The 16,492-nt window shown below is 40.1% G+C and overlaps 2 long non-coding RNA genes across 4 annotated transcripts in view; both read right to left on the bottom strand.

Annotated features, from left to right (window-relative positions):
* The window catches only part of LOC137486140 (uncharacterized), a 38,008-nt gene extending 25,379 nt beyond the window's left edge, over positions 1–12,629 (bottom strand). For 2 of the 3 annotated variants that reach the window (XR_011005597.1, XR_011005595.1), the window contains exons 1-2: positions 12,509–12,629; positions 7,985–8,101 (exon numbers count right to left, since the gene is read on the bottom strand). This is a non-coding gene — a long non-coding RNA (uncharacterized lncRNA). Of the gene's footprint in view, positions 1–1,985; positions 2,029–7,984; positions 8,102–12,508 lie in introns of those variants that run through there. The other variant, XR_011005594.1, reaches the window with a different exon arrangement.
* LOC137486148 (uncharacterized) lies at positions 3,787–4,892 on the bottom strand. Its single transcript, XR_011005598.1, has 2 exons — positions 4,270–4,892; positions 3,787–4,029 (listed from the first exon to the last, which is right to left on the bottom strand). It is a non-coding gene; the product is annotated as an uncharacterized lncRNA (long non-coding RNA).
* Positions 12,630–16,492: the final 3,863 nt, after the last annotated feature.

Below are 16,492 nucleotides of genomic sequence, written 5' to 3'. Positions count from 1 at the left end.
GTGGTCCATCATCTTTATTTTGGATGACTTTTTACAAAACTGATCACCTCTCAGTAACTTCCTCATAATTTAGGTGCTATTTTAGAATGGACTGCATCCTTTAGACTGCACTGACTGTTTTGGGTTGATCTCTATCAGGTCTCATGAGAGTTAGTGTGTATATCAAATATCGTCTACAGACATTGATGTTGCCCTGTTTGAGAGTTTTAAAGTTCTTCTAAAAGTTCCTATGCCTTCTGATATTTACATATTTCAACTGAGTTTTCTCATGCATGTTCCTGTAAATAATGATTCTTTTGCATTCTTCTTTGTGGGTAGAGAGAATTGATGGACTGTTAGTTTGACCAGTGTGGTTGGAGATGTGTCAGTTTCACCCTCCAATCCACCGTCATTTTTGCTTTTGTATATATAGTGGAGTCAGAAAATAAAGCTAGCTTTTTTGAGTTCTTTTTCTTTCCTTTTACATCTAGCCTGATTCTGTGAGTTATTTTGTGTTGCAGTGTGACACGTCAAATGTCAATGCTATAATCAGCAAGCTGAATCCTGTCCTAAGGCATTGTGTGCTGCAGACATGACATAACTGTGTGCTCCTAATTTTCCATTATTCACAGGCAGATTGCCTGGCTCACAAAATTCACCTGCTTTACAAGTGAGAACGTACCCAAGCAGCCTTCATTTGGAGATAACTGTGGTCCATCAGCATATTACTTTGCTTTCAGGCCCATAGGAGGTCAGACTCTGCTGCTCTAGAACCTGAGCTGCATGCTTGTTCACTGCTGTACCCCAGGAAATAAAGACTCTACAGAACACAAGAAGGTGGATAACATGGTTCAGAGCCAGCAAAGGTGGGTCTTATCTCACTTAGGGTGGCTATCGAGGAGAAACAGGACCCTACATGTACCACCATGGTCAGGTATTTGTTGCACTGACTCATCACTCCCTTAGCATTTAGTTATTATACAATGATGTACCATTTAGACATTATGCAAGTTATTATGCCCTAAAAAGTTATTCCAAATTGGAATTCTTTTCCTAGCTCATGCAAAAGGCTTGTGTACTTAGACTGGCTTGACCTTTAATTCCACAGATTCCACAGCTTCTTCTGCTTTCTTCTGCAGTCTTCACGTTAGTCCTCCCAACCCTGCTACTACTATATGCATCTCTTTTCTGTTTTTATGAACTTTTACTTAGGCTTTTTAGTTCTGGGGTTCCCAAAATCAGGACACAAACATCCAAGAGGACTGTGTCTACACTGTATGAATCAGGTCATAAATGTTGATTCCTGGCTCTATCTTGGTAGAATTTTTTTAATTAAGTTGATTTGACATAGATTTTTACCTCAGTGATTGTCCATGTTTATTTCAAAATTAGTTTCTGCAGGGAATATTTTTAATTAGATAAGTCTTTCAATTTAAAATTTAATCTTACAAAGCTAATCTTGAAAACAAAAGTTCCTTAGGACAAAAGAAAAATAAGTGCTAGAAACATAAAATTGTGGAATCATTTTGATTAGATCCTACCCAGCCCCACAGCCTTGTGTGCTTCTAAATGGTGTAGTAAGTCATTGACCATTTGCCCTTGGATTGTGGGGGTTTAATTCTGCTTCCTGTCCCTGTCTTCCAGCTCAGGGGACTGGGTACCCAGGGAACAGCTGTTCTTATCATTAATGACTGGGGAAAGAAGGCATTAAGTGCCTCAGCCTCTTCCCCATCCTTTGTCACTATGTTTCCCCCCACATCCAATAAAGGATGGGGATTCTCCTTAGCCCACCTTTTGTTGCTGATGTATTGGTACAGACATTTATATTGACTTTTATAGCAATAGCCAAATCAAATACTAGTTGGGCTTTGGCCCCTCTAATTTTCTCCCTGCATAACCTCACTGCATCCTTGTAGTCCTTCTGAGTTTTCTGCTCCTTCTTCCAGAGGTCATAGACTCTCCTTTTTTTCCTGATTTCCAGCCAACTCTGAGTAAGGTTGGTCTTCTTTCTTGCCAGCTTGTCTCTAGGCATATGGGGACAGGCAGCTCCTGTGCCTTTAGGGTTTCTTTCACGAAGAATGTCCAGCCTTCCTGGACTCCTTTGCCCTTCAGGACTGTCTCCCAAGGGACTCTGTCAACCAGGCTCCTACATAGCCCAAATTCTGCCCTCCAGAAGTCTAAGGCAGCAGTTCTCTGACCCTCTCTGCACTTCTCCAAGAATCAAACCTTCTATCATTTCATGATCATGTCCAAAATGGCCTCCAAACATCACATACCCCACCACTTCTTTGTTCACAAAAAACAGGTTGAGAAGAGCAGCATTTCACAGCAGAGTTTGGTGGCGGTCTCTGCATTCTAAGGATGTATAAGGTTTTTCATAGTTAATTTAGAAAATGGCCTTCTTTTAACTTCAGTCTAAAGTATTTGCACAGTCAGGATGGACACAGTAGATAGGTGGATAAGTATGTTTTTAAAATGGAAGCAAATTTCTTGCAGTGACCTTTTGAAGTATTTCACATTCAGATTTGATTAATAATCAAGAATAATCCTGAACTATTCTAATACTCTTTATCTCATTATTTAAAGGGAAACATATCAAATGCCAAGTAATTGCATCTGTGCCAGAAGGTAATTTTATATTCCTTGTTAAGTGAGACAGAATAATAATTTCTCTGTTCTTTCCAAATGAAATTTGATGATAGAGTGTGAATCAAGTAATAAATCAATATATGACCATCTTAACTAACAGTTTAAGAGGAACCTCTGGCAGTCCTTACACAAACAATACCCTCTACCTGGCAAAAAGTTAAAAAACAAATTTACTGTGCTTTTGAACCATTAATTTGAAAAAGTCCCTGGGTGTCTCAAAGTAAACTTGAGCAAGTCCAATAGTGTATGATCAGCAGAGATGGGTAACTGAGGGGGGACAGAAGATGGAGCTTCCAGCACAATGGAAATTAATTGTTAGCCACCTACTCAGGCCTGTGAAGCTGGCAAGAGCTAGGAGAGATGAAAAACACGTAATGAAGTGAGATGCTTCTGTGCTTGAATATATAAAGTGATGCCTACTGAAAGAACATTTTATGGTTTTAAGAAAAGAGGCAAAATGTACCAGAGATACTGAGTACTTGACTGTATTTTAGCATATCTCTCAGAGCCTTACCTAAAACATGAAATCAAATTGGTTGGTGAAGCAGGATTGATGAGTGCAGGTGAAGTCTCTGAATGCTAAATAATGTCTGCAAGTAATATTACAGCTCAGTACTTATTGGGGCAATGACCCAAGAAGTGCAGTATCAATAAACACAGTTAGCAGTGAAGCAAAAGGATGAGGACAAAAAATAATATAATTTCAGAGATTCAAATGTGGGCAGAAAATAATAAATAAATTTAGCAGAAACAATTTCTAAAAGAATGAGGGCCCTGAAAGGTCATTTTAACGGATAATCTCCTCAGTACAGACCTTTTTTCCTTAGGTGGTCATATCAAGTGGAGAAAAATGCAGTCTTAATCCTGAACTGAAGTTAACCGTGGCAGTAAAAAAACTATTAATGGCAGCAACCTTGATTTAGGAGGAGAGATCAAGTTGAAGGATAATGAAAATGCCAGACTGGTCATGTCATGAGTAGCAAATCCATAAATATGTGATGTGAATAGTGTTCATCTGAAGGAAGAAACTGGGGCAAACATAATTAGGGAGTAATTAAACCCTACCTATAGGATAAATAAATAGATAAAAATGTTGTAATAAAAAAACCTCACTGCTTTACATTTCCTCTTTTAGAAGAAATATGACAATATATTAAATCAATTTTAATCCTTTTATTTCACTGGCTGTTAAAAAGTGCTCAAGCAGCCAGGTGAAAATTACCACCAGGTGAAAGACAGGGGAGCTGGCAGAGAGCTCCCCAAGCCCTGGGGCTCATTGCCAGAGGAGGCAGGAGGGAGAGGTGTGGAGGAGAGGTTTCACCAGCCTCCTCTTTGCTGTGAGCCATTCAGGAGGGTGCAGGTTGGAGCAAGTCTTGCTTTCTGCCTTGCACACCTCACGTCCTGCACAGCGGTAATCTCGGTCAGGCAAGACAGCATAAGTCAGGGCCTGAGTGCCAGGGCAGACTGCTCATGATAGAGCCATCTACTTTATGACTTTGGAATTATTTTAAAGACAGCTGGCAAGGGAATGCTCCTAAATCCTCATCGTGTTAATTGTTTTTTTTTCTAACAGGGCAATCCCCATTTATAAAATGTGGTTTCCCTAACAGCCCACTGAATAATCTGTGGGAAAAAAAGCACATCCCTCTCATGCTTGAGATTCATGCATCAAAGCAAAAGGTGAGGTTTGATGAAGTCAGCCTGCACAGCATAATGAGTACAGCCCTGCATCAGCAAGGTTTCCTCCAGGAGATAACTACAGTCAGAAAACCTTTATAGCAGTTGCTGTTAATAAGAGTGAGGAAGAATGATTCACAAACAAGTCCTGTAAGTTGCCTACAGGGGCACCGCAGGGAGGAGTCCTGTTACTCATTATGCTGTGTGTCAGCTCCAATGAGGCCAGAAGCCCAGCAGAACAATGGTCGTGACGTCTTGGGTGGCCAAAAGTTTCTTACATTGTTTTCACATTTATTGTGTGACGCAACCACCCGCAACAACTGTGCACTTGAAATTTTCTCAGAAACGAAAGGAAGCTTTTGGGCCTGCCTGTAAGAGGCTTACTCCCCACATAAATGATATGACTTGCACTTCAATTCCATATAAATGTACATATGCATCTTCACCAGCCCACAGAACACAGGAGAAGGTATCTGTTTACAGCACTTTTCCAGCTTATCGTTCAGAAGAGCAGTGGGAAGAATACATAGGCTTATACCATGGTTGTTCCCTATTCCTTTTATTTGTATTTAATTTTGCAGGGACAAGGTTCATTTTGTAGACAGTCCCAAGAAGGAAAATTCTTTTATTCCGCATTTTGTTATTGCAAATGCATGTGCAGTATGTTGTGTGGTTTTTCAGGCTGTATGGAATGAAGCAAAAAGGAGTTTTCAATCTTTTAATGCTCCATGCTTGGGGAAGAGGCATAAGAAAATGGTCCATGGAGATCCTGTATTATTATTTGAGAGATTTTTATTTTTCAGGCCTGGTCAGGTTTTATGACTGGCACATTTCCGAGAATGCACTGCTGAAGCATGAGGTTTATAATGATTTCTCCTTACGCTGTTTATCTCACTCTCCCAGTTGCAGTGCATTTATCCTCACACAGACAGAAGCATGACAGGAGAGGAGAGAAGACATCAAAGAGATTTTGCCAAACAGAGGAATATGGATTTCCCACTCCCCTCCCTGAAGGATATTTTCAAGATGCAAGGTTTTTCAACGCACAAATATATTAGCAGTGCAAAGCAAGCAGGAAAGGCTGTAACATTTGCTGAGGTTCTACTAAACTGGCTTGGACTGTGCGTAGAGGGGGAGAAGGATCTGGGCCCTGGCAGTTTGCCCTGAAATTCACAGAGGTTACAGGGTCTGCTGTGTTTCCCCAGTAACATTTCTTCCACCTACTGCAACCCAGAAAATAATGTGCTCTCAATCCAAAAGGGAAAACACAAACCAGCCAATTCCTATCTGATTTTTGCAGTATCTAGACTTGCTGGATGACTTGTTCCCTCCATTTCCTTTCAGCTATGTAGCACAGCAGTTACTTTCAGCATCTCTCTGCTGGAACACTGGCAGGGTAAATAATAGACATATTTCTCAATGATCCCAACTCCTTTCTTTAAATACTCACACCATAGATTTTTCAACACAACATTTGGGGAGGTGACACTGTTATTTATATAAGAATGAGATGGGATACGGGACTTAACAAAAGTTATTACACAATGTGGTGGCAGGGAAAGACAGCTGAATATAGTCTACTAAACTGTAAAATGTTGGAACTTACAAGATTTTTTGCAAGTCAGAAAAAAACAGATTTTTACACTTTAAATGCACCTTTAATTACAGGTATAATCTTGAATGGGAAATAGAGAAGACAATAATTTTTACAAAAAAAGCATAAGAACATACTTTCAAATGTATTTTCAAAGGTACTAAAGGAGTTAGGTTCTCAAATCTTATGGGATGGCATAAGTAGATTCTGGAAGCTCCACTGCAAATCACTGCTGTAATGTCCATAAAAGAAGACCTATTTTGCAGCCAAGGCATTTAACTAGGACTTGGTAGATTTGGGATTCATGCCTGGCTCTGTCTAAATCTGCAAGCCATTTGATTTCTCTGTGCCTCATTTTCTCTTTCTGTGCAGCAGTACTGAGGCTGCACAGAGAAATTCTCAAGATGCAGTCACTGTAATGTGGGGGACACACATAATTATTTAATTTATAGTAATTTTTGACTACTAGAAGTAAGAAGTGGGATTGCACATAAGACTTACTATATACGCATAGAAGAGTATTCATGTAATCATGTTAATTACTCAGAAGAAAAAGAAATAAAGCTGTACTTACTGCTTCCCTGGTAAAAAAATGTCATAGTAGAGATTTCTTCAGAATTTTCAATAAGGCAAGGATAAACAGGAAAATCTTAGTCATTATTGTGATGAAATAGCTTCACTCTATGAAGTAATATCTAACCTCATTTTAAAAGGTTAGGGACACAGACAAAATGGGAATGTGCATGATGTCAAACATCATGACCACAGTGTGAGAGTGGTCACAGAAGCAATGCCTGGCTGCTTGGTCTCATTGTCAGCAGGTCTGGGCAAGCTCAGCAGCACAATAAAGTAACAGAAATTGGAGCTATAATCATCTGTAGACTAAGCTAAACATGAACTGGGACTTCAGGTCTCTTAGTTTTGCTGTGATGCCAAGTTTTGGGCTTTGAAACCATAAAAGATGCAGATTTGCCTGATAGCAGGCACACCAGGTGGGAGCGGGGATGACTCAGCCCAGCTGCCTGCTGGGTCTCCCAGGGAACCCATGCTGAGGAACCAGCTCTCGAGCCCTCCAGACAAGACAGCACCATCACTCACCCTCCAACTTGCCAACCTGAACTTAATCAATCACTGAGAGAAGGTCTTGCCTGTCCTCCTCCCTGCAGGTCTCCAGGGAAGCTAGTCCTGGTGTAGACATGCATTGAAGGATACTTTCTAAGTCTACCTGCTATTCATGAAGGAAAAGCAAAAGGTTTCCTTTCACCCTTGTTAGTCCTGGCTGCTGATACACTTTGGTGCTTTGGTTTTATTCAGGCAGATCGCAGGCTCTGCCCTCAGGGCTGCTTGGCAGCAGGACTGAGAGAAGGCAGTGCAGCAGTGCATCTGTGACTTGGGGGTCATCACTTGCCACAATGCCACTGAGGCTATAGCTCTCCTGGCACCTTCAGCAGATCTATATGCGAATTCTTTGGAGGAAAATATGTAGAAATCTGTTCAAGGGAAGTGCTGAACAAAAGTAGCTCAATTAGCAGCAACCCCTTAACCAAGCCAATCCAAAACCAGTGCAGAAAGATTTTGCAACTACTCAAGATGTGCTGGTTTCTCTGCTCCATTAGTCCCCTTTACTTGGGTCAGCTACATCCCAACACAATGGTAATTTCTCCTAAAATTTCTATTGATATATTCAACACACAGCTCATACATGCTTTCAATTTTTTTTCACAGTGTTCTGGACTACATTAAAATAACTTTGTCCTCACTGGGGACATCTCTGATTACTCACTTCTAGTTTAGTTCCTCATTTGTGTTCAGAGAGGAAAGGGGTTTCAAACTAGAAACCTGAATCTTCAGGGAGAATGCAGACTTGGGACTCAAACTGCCCTCTTAAATGATCCTGCAACCTCAGACCTTCCTCCAGAGGAGACATGGGGATCACCATCGTCATGGTTTACTGGCAGCTACCTGCCCTGGTGTTCCTCTTTGCCTCAACACCATGGTCCCAAACTTACAGCATAGCTGAAACATAAACAAAAGGGAAATCATGCCACTTTTCTCTGTGTCCATGGTGACCAGGATTTTAAATACCTTTGTTTCTGCAAGGGATTTAAGCCGTTCCTCCATATCCCTCTTGAAGTGCAGTGTGTTAAATTTCAAAGGCACATTAGGTTTTCTTCCTGTCTGTGGTGTCCAAACAGGATGAATCTGCATAAAAAAATGTCCACAAATGAGAAAATAGGACCAGGTCCACTGATACAATTTGCTTATGTATGAGAGAGCTGAGCAGGCAGTTTATCTGCTGTTTCCTTGTATTTAGGCCAACTCTAACTTTTGGCACTTGTCCCAGCATAGATGAAAACATTTTGAGTATTAATAAGGTATAGCTGGAGTTGAAAGCACAAGAACTGCAAGAAACACCCTCTATTCCCTGGATGTTTTTCCATCTCAGCTGGAGCAAGCAGATCTGAGTTTCACATCTTTACTCCACTAAAGTGGTTCAAATTGGAACAGCAAAGGAAAAAAAACCTGGCAAAACAAAACCATAAAACCATATATAAAACCATAGCCAGTAGATAAATGTAATTAGGATTACCAAAACAAAGCACTTGAAGGTAGTGTGTAACTTTGAAGGCAATCAGTTCTCTGGAAGATCCAGATGTTTCTTGGAGCATGCTCAGAAATTGGTACCAGTGGTTTTGAGCCTCCTGGCAAACCAGTATAACCACTGCAGACTCCATCAACTGGGCTGCAGCTCTTTCATCTGCACGGCCAGGACCAGAGCCATTAATTCATCCAGCCACAGCTGTCAGATCTTCAGCCACAGGAGACACCTCTCTGGAGCTCCTGTGAACGTCCAGGAGCATACCCTCCTCATCTGAGAGCACATTTCTGACTGTGTGTGGACCTCTGCACTGCTCAGAGCATGAACCGCATGAACTCCAGCTGGTCATCCTGATGCTGTTTAGGTTTTGCCTGTTTTCTCTATGTTCTCTGTATTCTTCACATATATATTTGTAACTCTTTCACCTATTGTATTAGTAGCTAGTTTTCCCAGTACTTTCCATGGCCTTTCCCTAAGCAGAAAGACAAAACAAATCCCAGAGCTCCAAGCCCTGGGGGGTACAAGGCCCCTGTCCTATCTTAGTTCTTCCTAAGCAAAAGCTGAGAACAACTCTTTGAGATACATTTCATGGACAAAGTACAGCTAGTGCTGAAGGGGGGACTCCAGAGAAGGAGCTTGACCTGTGAGAAAATTGCATCACCAGTTGTCCTCCTGACTGGTACTTTTTATCAATTACACTAGTTTCCTAAAATTCCTAATTTCCTATAAAAATATACTCACCCCTGGGGGTGATGGGCTTCTGTGGATATCTTTCCATAACTGCTTCTGAAGGCCTTCAAATAAAGATTACCTTTTATATTACCTCCCTACTAAAATGATCTCAAGTTTCATTTCCAAGTTGAGTTAAAGGCAACAATCTGTATCTCCATACACCTCACACATGAACACGGAGATAGGATTTTGTCCGCCATATGGAATCATAACTCTGCCTTTGATACTCAGGCTTCAATTTGGAAACCCTGTGCCCAAATAATTTGTAAGTAAAGTAATTTGTAAGTTAATAGAAATGCAGAGGTACTCATGCCTGGTAGAAAAGGATCCTGGGGTGAGCCCACAAGATGGAGGGTTACTTTGTGGGCATGTTTGGAGGTCTTAAGCACCTCAAGGCATTCTGGCAGACTCCACTGAAGAACTCCAGCAGTGGGAACACCTTTTTACCTCTCCTGCCCCCTTTATAAAAAGACACATTAATCCCCTCCATGCATTTATGGCAGCATTTACTAGCTGCATTGAAACAGTTCACCTTGAGATTTGGTTCAAACGCAGCAAGTCTCCTGAGGTTTTTCCCAGCTGTTAAGAAAAAAAAATTATTTGAACACTCACTTCAGGAAAGCTGCAGACAAAGGCATTACCTCTTCCCAGATGTGGATTCTGCCTGACTTTGAAGTGAATCTTTTGAGCCATCCTTGAGACCGGGATGCATGTTCTGTCATTATGTTAAACTGTTAATTGTCCTACTTTCCAACATAATGTGCATTAGAGTCGTTAAGATACACTGCTGTGGCAGGTTCTTCTCTCTAGTTATCCAGTCTACTTAAAAAAGGCATGTATTATCTGAGTTTCTGAGGTCTTTTCACCTGTCCTCTGAAAACTTGCCATTTATTCTAATGGAGGCAGAAATCAGGCTCAAGATGTTCCCCTGGCATGAAGAAAGATTCACAGGTGAAAAGCATAAAATAATAACAGATACACAAATACTTTAATCTCTTAAATTTTAAGGGAGCATAGTCTCTTTTCTGGGAAGCTGTAGCTGTATTTTAAAGTGTTATAGTGTGCTTCAGCTGACCAACTCCATACTGACAAACTTATTAATGTCTGGAATAAACAGGGGCATTCTTTCAATCATTAAAATCTGTAGATAAATGTTGGGGTGAGTTTGTTTCTCTGGAACAGTAGAACTTTTCCAAAACACTGTCTGCTCCAGTCCTTTTCGTGCTCTCCCAATTTTAATACAGCACAGTCCACTAACAGAGATACTGAATACCACTAATAGGGATTTCAAGGATACTGAAATAAATCTTCTGTGCCTTTCTCAGATGAGATTAGAATCTTCCCCTGAATTTATAGCTCAGCATTAGCTCAACATTCAAGTTTTGCTTTCATTTTTTAACTAAAAAGTCTGTTATGTCCCCACAATTCTCCTAGCTGGTTCACAACTAGAGAAATACATGAGGTCAGAAAATTTATTTCACTGCTTCAACAAGAAATTAATATAATTGATTAGCCACAGTATCTCAAGGCTTAGATCCATGCTTTGCAGAAGAAATTCATAATATCCTGAAAGTTAAAATCCTGAAATATCATTTCACTTCAGTGAATAAGACCAAATCAGCTATTTGCTGCAGTCAGTAAAGATACAGTATAGGGAACAGAATGATAAGCCTAACTCACTGTTAGCACTGTAACGAAAGCAGCAAACCATGACAAGGTTAATCCCTGCCATTAAGAGTGACTATAACACACCTTGTTGATATTAATAAGGTCTTTGAGCTTTATTTTATAAAAGGCTTAATAAGAAATAGTGGGAAGTTGACCCAAATATGCTGCTGATGCTTTTCTGTCATCGAATGATATGCCTACTTTGCTACTGGTAGAGTAGGATGCTCTGTAGATCCTGTTCCTTAATCAGAGATTAAAGCAGCTATCGTGGTTGTAGATATGGAAAACTCTAAGAAATAGAGTCTTACAGAGTTTTATAGTGCCATTCAAGACCCACAGTACAGCCTATGGAACTCACAATCAGGATCATAGCCTCTGCACCCCTTCTTTTTTCCTGCATTTCATTTCTCTGCTATAAAAATGAAATATTTTACTTAATCCATTCCTTTATTGCTAATAAAATGGGAGGATCTTTAATGGCTACTCCACTGAAATCTAGCAAGACTAAAACCTGTAACAGAGAAAAGCATGTGCTTGAGCAGTCACCCAAGAAGAATAAACTCTTAGCTCAAAGCTCTTAGCAAACTGCAACTGAGGAGTGGTTTTATCTGCAGAATTTAAAGATAAAATGCAAATGTTTCCTAACAAATGGTATATTCAGTGCTCTTAGGGTTTTCAGTGCTCCTCGGTTTTGAGTGCTTTGGTTTTTTCGCTGGAGTTTTAATGGGTATTCTCTCTGTTCAAAACTGTTCCACAAGCAGTCATGCAAGTAGGCTGCAGATTGTTGGCAAGCAATTTAAAGCATGTGACAACAAAGTGGCAGCTAAGATCTGTTAATTGGTTTTAACTGAATGCCTCAGGTGTATTATATTCTACTGGGTTTTTCTCCTCTAGTTAAATTACTGCTGTATATTCACATCAGTTTTAAGGTGCAAGACCAAAGTTATTCCTGACTTGTACACCAGCCATTTAAAAGAGAGATTCCCGTAAGGAACAGTGACGCCAAGCTGGCATCCTTAACAAAACTTCCCCCAAAAGTCATCACTTCAGTACTGTAGAGTAGTAAAGTAAAGCCCTGTTATGGGTAGGCACTGTGAAGAACAGCAGCAGCACCGCAGGTATGTGCCACCAAAGCTCCTTGCTGCAGTCTTATCCTAGCTCACTTGTATGCCACCCTTTTTCCGTCTCTGTTTAATTGTCAGCTCTACAGACATGTGGTGTATCACATAATGCTTAATGTGACTGGATGTGACTTGTGACCATGCAAATATTAAATTTACTGCCAAATGAAATATCTACCAACAATCATGAGTGTTTTGCTGTGAAAATGAACAAGAAAATGAAGATGACTAGAGCTGAGAAGAAATCTCAGGTTGTGTTTGTTTCTCTGTTTGTTTTTAGGCAAGCAACTTTCTTGGTAAGCCTATCACAGCAGGTAGCTAAAGACCACACAGTCACTCACTCGTTTTCCCCTGCTCCCAGTGGGTTGGGGTACAGAATTGGGGGAAAAAGAGTAAAATTTTTGTGTTGAGATAAAGACAGTTTGATAGAACTGTTATGAGATAATAACAATAATAGAATTAGAATGTAGTAAACAAGTGATTGCTCACCACCCAGCAATTGATACCCAGCAGTTCCTGAGCATCAGCCTCTTACCACTTTGCCCCTAGTTTGTATGTTTGGCATGATGCCATATAACACGGAAAATCCCATTGGCCAGTTTGGATCAGCTGGCCTGGTTGTGTCTCCTTCCAATTTCTTGTGCTCCCCAGTCTACTACCTGGTGTGATAGTGAGGGAAGCTGCAAAGTCCATGACTAAGTGTAAAAACTGCTCGGTGACAACTGAATCATCAATGTGTTATCAACATCATTCTCATACTAAATTTAAACCATAGCATTATACCAGCAACTAGGAAGAAAATTAACTTTATCCTAGCGAAAACTAGAACAGTAGTTGAAAGTAGAAAAGCTTCAACTTCTTGCTTGACAAATTAGAAATAAAGCTAGCACACAAAGGTTACTAGATGATCTTAGTCAAGTAACATTTTCCCCACATCCTATTCTTGCATGTTGGCATGCTCTTGCTCTTGATGTGTTGTTCTTGATTTCTCCCCTCCCTAACAGAAAGTCAAAAGATATTTTCTGATGTCTTTTTGGCTTTTCTCATCACCCCTGCTCTAAGGTAAGCAGGTTATAATTAGGGCCTTCTTATATAGAAAGGTTTATGAAGTGTATTTTTAAGTAGTTTATGAATGCTGTGTGATAGATCTTTGTCTCCAAAGGAGCCCACTTGAGCCCAATCTCACAGTGACTTTAACATAGAAGTCTTAAGTCCCATTTCTTGGGACACTCAGGGAACTGGACAAAATCAAGAACTGCATATACCAGATGGGGAATGGCAGCTTCAATGCCCTTTGCTTCACTGGCTTGTTACTAGCAATCTTTGTTTCTGAATGTGTGGAAAAACTGAGTGCAAAATGCCTCAAATCATTGCTAAAATATTTATGAACACAAAGATGTAACGATAAGGATTTTGATGCTGTTATCATGATGAGTAACACCATGTGTGTGACCTCAGCACAGCTCACTCAGTGCCACTGTAATTTCTGTTGAAAAATTATTCGTCTCAGAACAAGGTCATACCATCTCAGTGGGTTGTCATGAATTTCCCAGGCAGTGTGTGAGCACATGTTTGAATTTAATGAAAAAAGCCCACTCCCATAAGTTAATGATAGAGGTTGTTACAAGGTCTAAGCAAAGCAATTATTTTAAACTACAAGCCAACAAAACATTCCCTTTGTTTGTTTTTCTCAGAGCTATCCTTGACCTTCAGAGCTGGAAGACAGCTACAGGCATGAGGGCAGCCAAACTGGTCAAGGAGGAGCTACAATTAGTTTCTAAAGCCTCTCTGAGTAGTATAGGGAGTACATGAACACCCCTCCTGAGGCTGTGGTGAGGAATAAGGTACCCGTCTATACATTTTAAACCGGATCTGCCCCCAAGTTCACCTGCTAAATCAAAGGCAAGTCCTGGTGGGAAACAAGCAGGAAATGAGACAATGCCAAAGATAAGGTTATAAAGGAAGCTTTGGGGGGAACAATATGAGCAGCCAATAACTGGAGACCACATCTGCCTGATGGAAATCCAGTAAGATTTATGTTTCCCAGACAGTGCTGAAGAACAAAGAGAAATGCTTAGAGATATGCGGGAACTGAGAACACGTGTTTTCAGCACGCACATGGAGGAGCCCAGCAAAAAAGAGAAGGCTTCTTGCCATACCCAGAAGTGGAAGCAAGCCCAAGGGGAAGAAATATGCTATTGTGTTATCCTTTTGCTGTGCACAGAAGTAAAGTTTTGTTTAAAAAACCTTTTTTTTTTCAGAGATGCTTTATTCAGATGTCAAACATTTGGGCTGTTGTGCTAACCCAGACAACAGAAAGGTACAAATGACCCCGAAATCATGTACTAAGAAGGTTCAAACTAAGTACAGTCACTCTGGCTTAAATGCAGACTGCTTCATCACCCTGATGGATTCATCATGTCTTGCTTCTGATCCAGCCTTCACACCAGGTGAAACAGGTACAGAGGTGTGCAACAACAGTTTGAGATCTCTGTATCCCCTCCATGGGTTCTGATTGTATCTCAGAGGAACCATTAGCTCAGCTCATGAAACACATTCATTGGTTTGGTTGGTTCTCCTGCTGCTCCTGGTACTGGATTTCCTGACACTGCCAGCCCTGCAAGAGTGATGAAGCTGGTTCCCTGAGGCAGCTTCCATAGCTGCTGATGGCAGCCTTCCTCACAAGTCCAGTGTCAAGCTTCCAAGGGTGAGAAGAGAGGAAAAGAGATGGAAAAGGAAACTCAGGAAGAAAATTTTTTAAAAAAATTAAATGGGGAAAAAAAGAGTAAAAGGGAGAGCAGAAAGAGTTGTGTGAAGGGAGAATAAGAAAATAAGATACCATTCCATTTTACATTTTAGTCCTCTTCTTTATCTCCCACCTGTTTCTTTTTAAACATTGCAGAATTTCTGTGACACAGAATAGCCAACACAATACCCTTGTGCTTTTGCACCTTCAGGTATAATGCCTAAGACCTATATTTTTTTGTTATCTAAACCCAACCAAAAATAAGAACAGTATGGCAAAAGAAGTAGGGTAGGGTTTGTGTTGCGATGCGATAGTCTTGCAGAATGCCTAAGGCTTCCAAGCTATCTTACAGAAACCTGGAGTGTCACATCTGTTCTTCAGCAATTTCTTACAAATTGAGGACAATATGGCCCTTCACTTGTCCAGAAGACTTGTAACAACTGTTTTTGTTTTTTTTCCCAAAAAAATTCTGATATGGTGTGACATGGAAGAAATAAACTTATGCCTGCACTGGGGACGCATGGGTGCCATACAAGGTGGAGCATATACATACATGCAGATTGCAAAGCTGGTCCTGGATCACTCTGCCTGAATGTCTCCATCAAATGCTTCTTAATGCCCCATCTCAACTTAGATTGACTAAGCAGTCAAAAGTCTGGTTTTAGTTATTTTGATGGAAATCGAGGTAATTTTTTTTGTGGTTCATATAATTACTCCAAAAATTAAGGTAGAAGAATTTCCTCAAAATTTCACCCAGAAATACTTCCAGCTGAGATAGACATAATATAGTTTAAAAAGTTGACTGTAATGTTAGGTAGTGATGCCCATAAAAATTACTTTTATCTTCTTTCTTTGATCTTCACAGTCGGTTTGTCATTGGTCTATCTCAGATTTTGGGTTCTCTTCCCAGTATTGAGTACATACTGAATTTTCAGTAGATTAAAAGGTTTACTCTTGTTAATCTATTTTCTACTGGTTTAATGAACTTGGGCATAACAAATTCAAAGATGGTCCTTATTCTCAGACCCCAAAACATGTGCTTAAAAGTATACAAAACATTCTAATCACACTGCTCCATAATTCCTAATTAAAAATCTATTTTTCCTTGATATAAAAATGGAACAGTTAAATATCAGCATTCATATCAAATGAATCTTACTCCAGCAAATTTAGCACAGATTTAAATAATAAGATACGTTACACTTCAGTGTGAAATGATCATAAAACTGATGAAAATTGCTAAGTTGGGCAGTTTATTCTAATTTGCCAATACTGGTCATGCAAATCCAAGTCATTTGGAAAAGATGATGCCAAAGAAAAACTTCTGATAAAAACTGTGACTATTCAAGCTGACATAAAGCAAACATAACAAATATAGTGCCATGTATTTCATAAACAAAGCAAATCATATCTCAACACTTCCTACATATCTCAGGTCATATCACAGGAGATTTACTACAAACTTACTGGAAGGTTTGTAGCTGTAACCTGATAGGATGTGCAGCCTTCCCTTCTGTAAGCATCGTGTGCCTGAGGGAGGTTTTGTTGACTTGAATAGATTTTCTCCCAACTGGTACCAGCCTAAGTGAAAGAATCAAGCTCTGCATGTAGACATTCTGCTGGTAAACTAAAAACCTGAGGGAAAATTGGTTGATGGCATCCATCATATTTTCTCCACCTCTAAATGTGCCAAGATATGAACAAATGCAATGCAGGATCCTTAATCT

Source organism: Anomalospiza imberbis, chromosome 1, assembly GCF_031753505.1.
Source record: "Anomalospiza imberbis isolate Cuckoo-Finch-1a 21T00152 chromosome 1, ASM3175350v1, whole genome shotgun sequence".
NCBI classification, from domain to species: Eukaryota; Metazoa; Chordata; class Aves; order Passeriformes; family Viduidae; genus Anomalospiza; species Anomalospiza imberbis.
The sequence above is the reverse complement of the archived record's forward strand: the minus strand, read 5'-3'. Positions and strand labels throughout refer to the sequence as shown.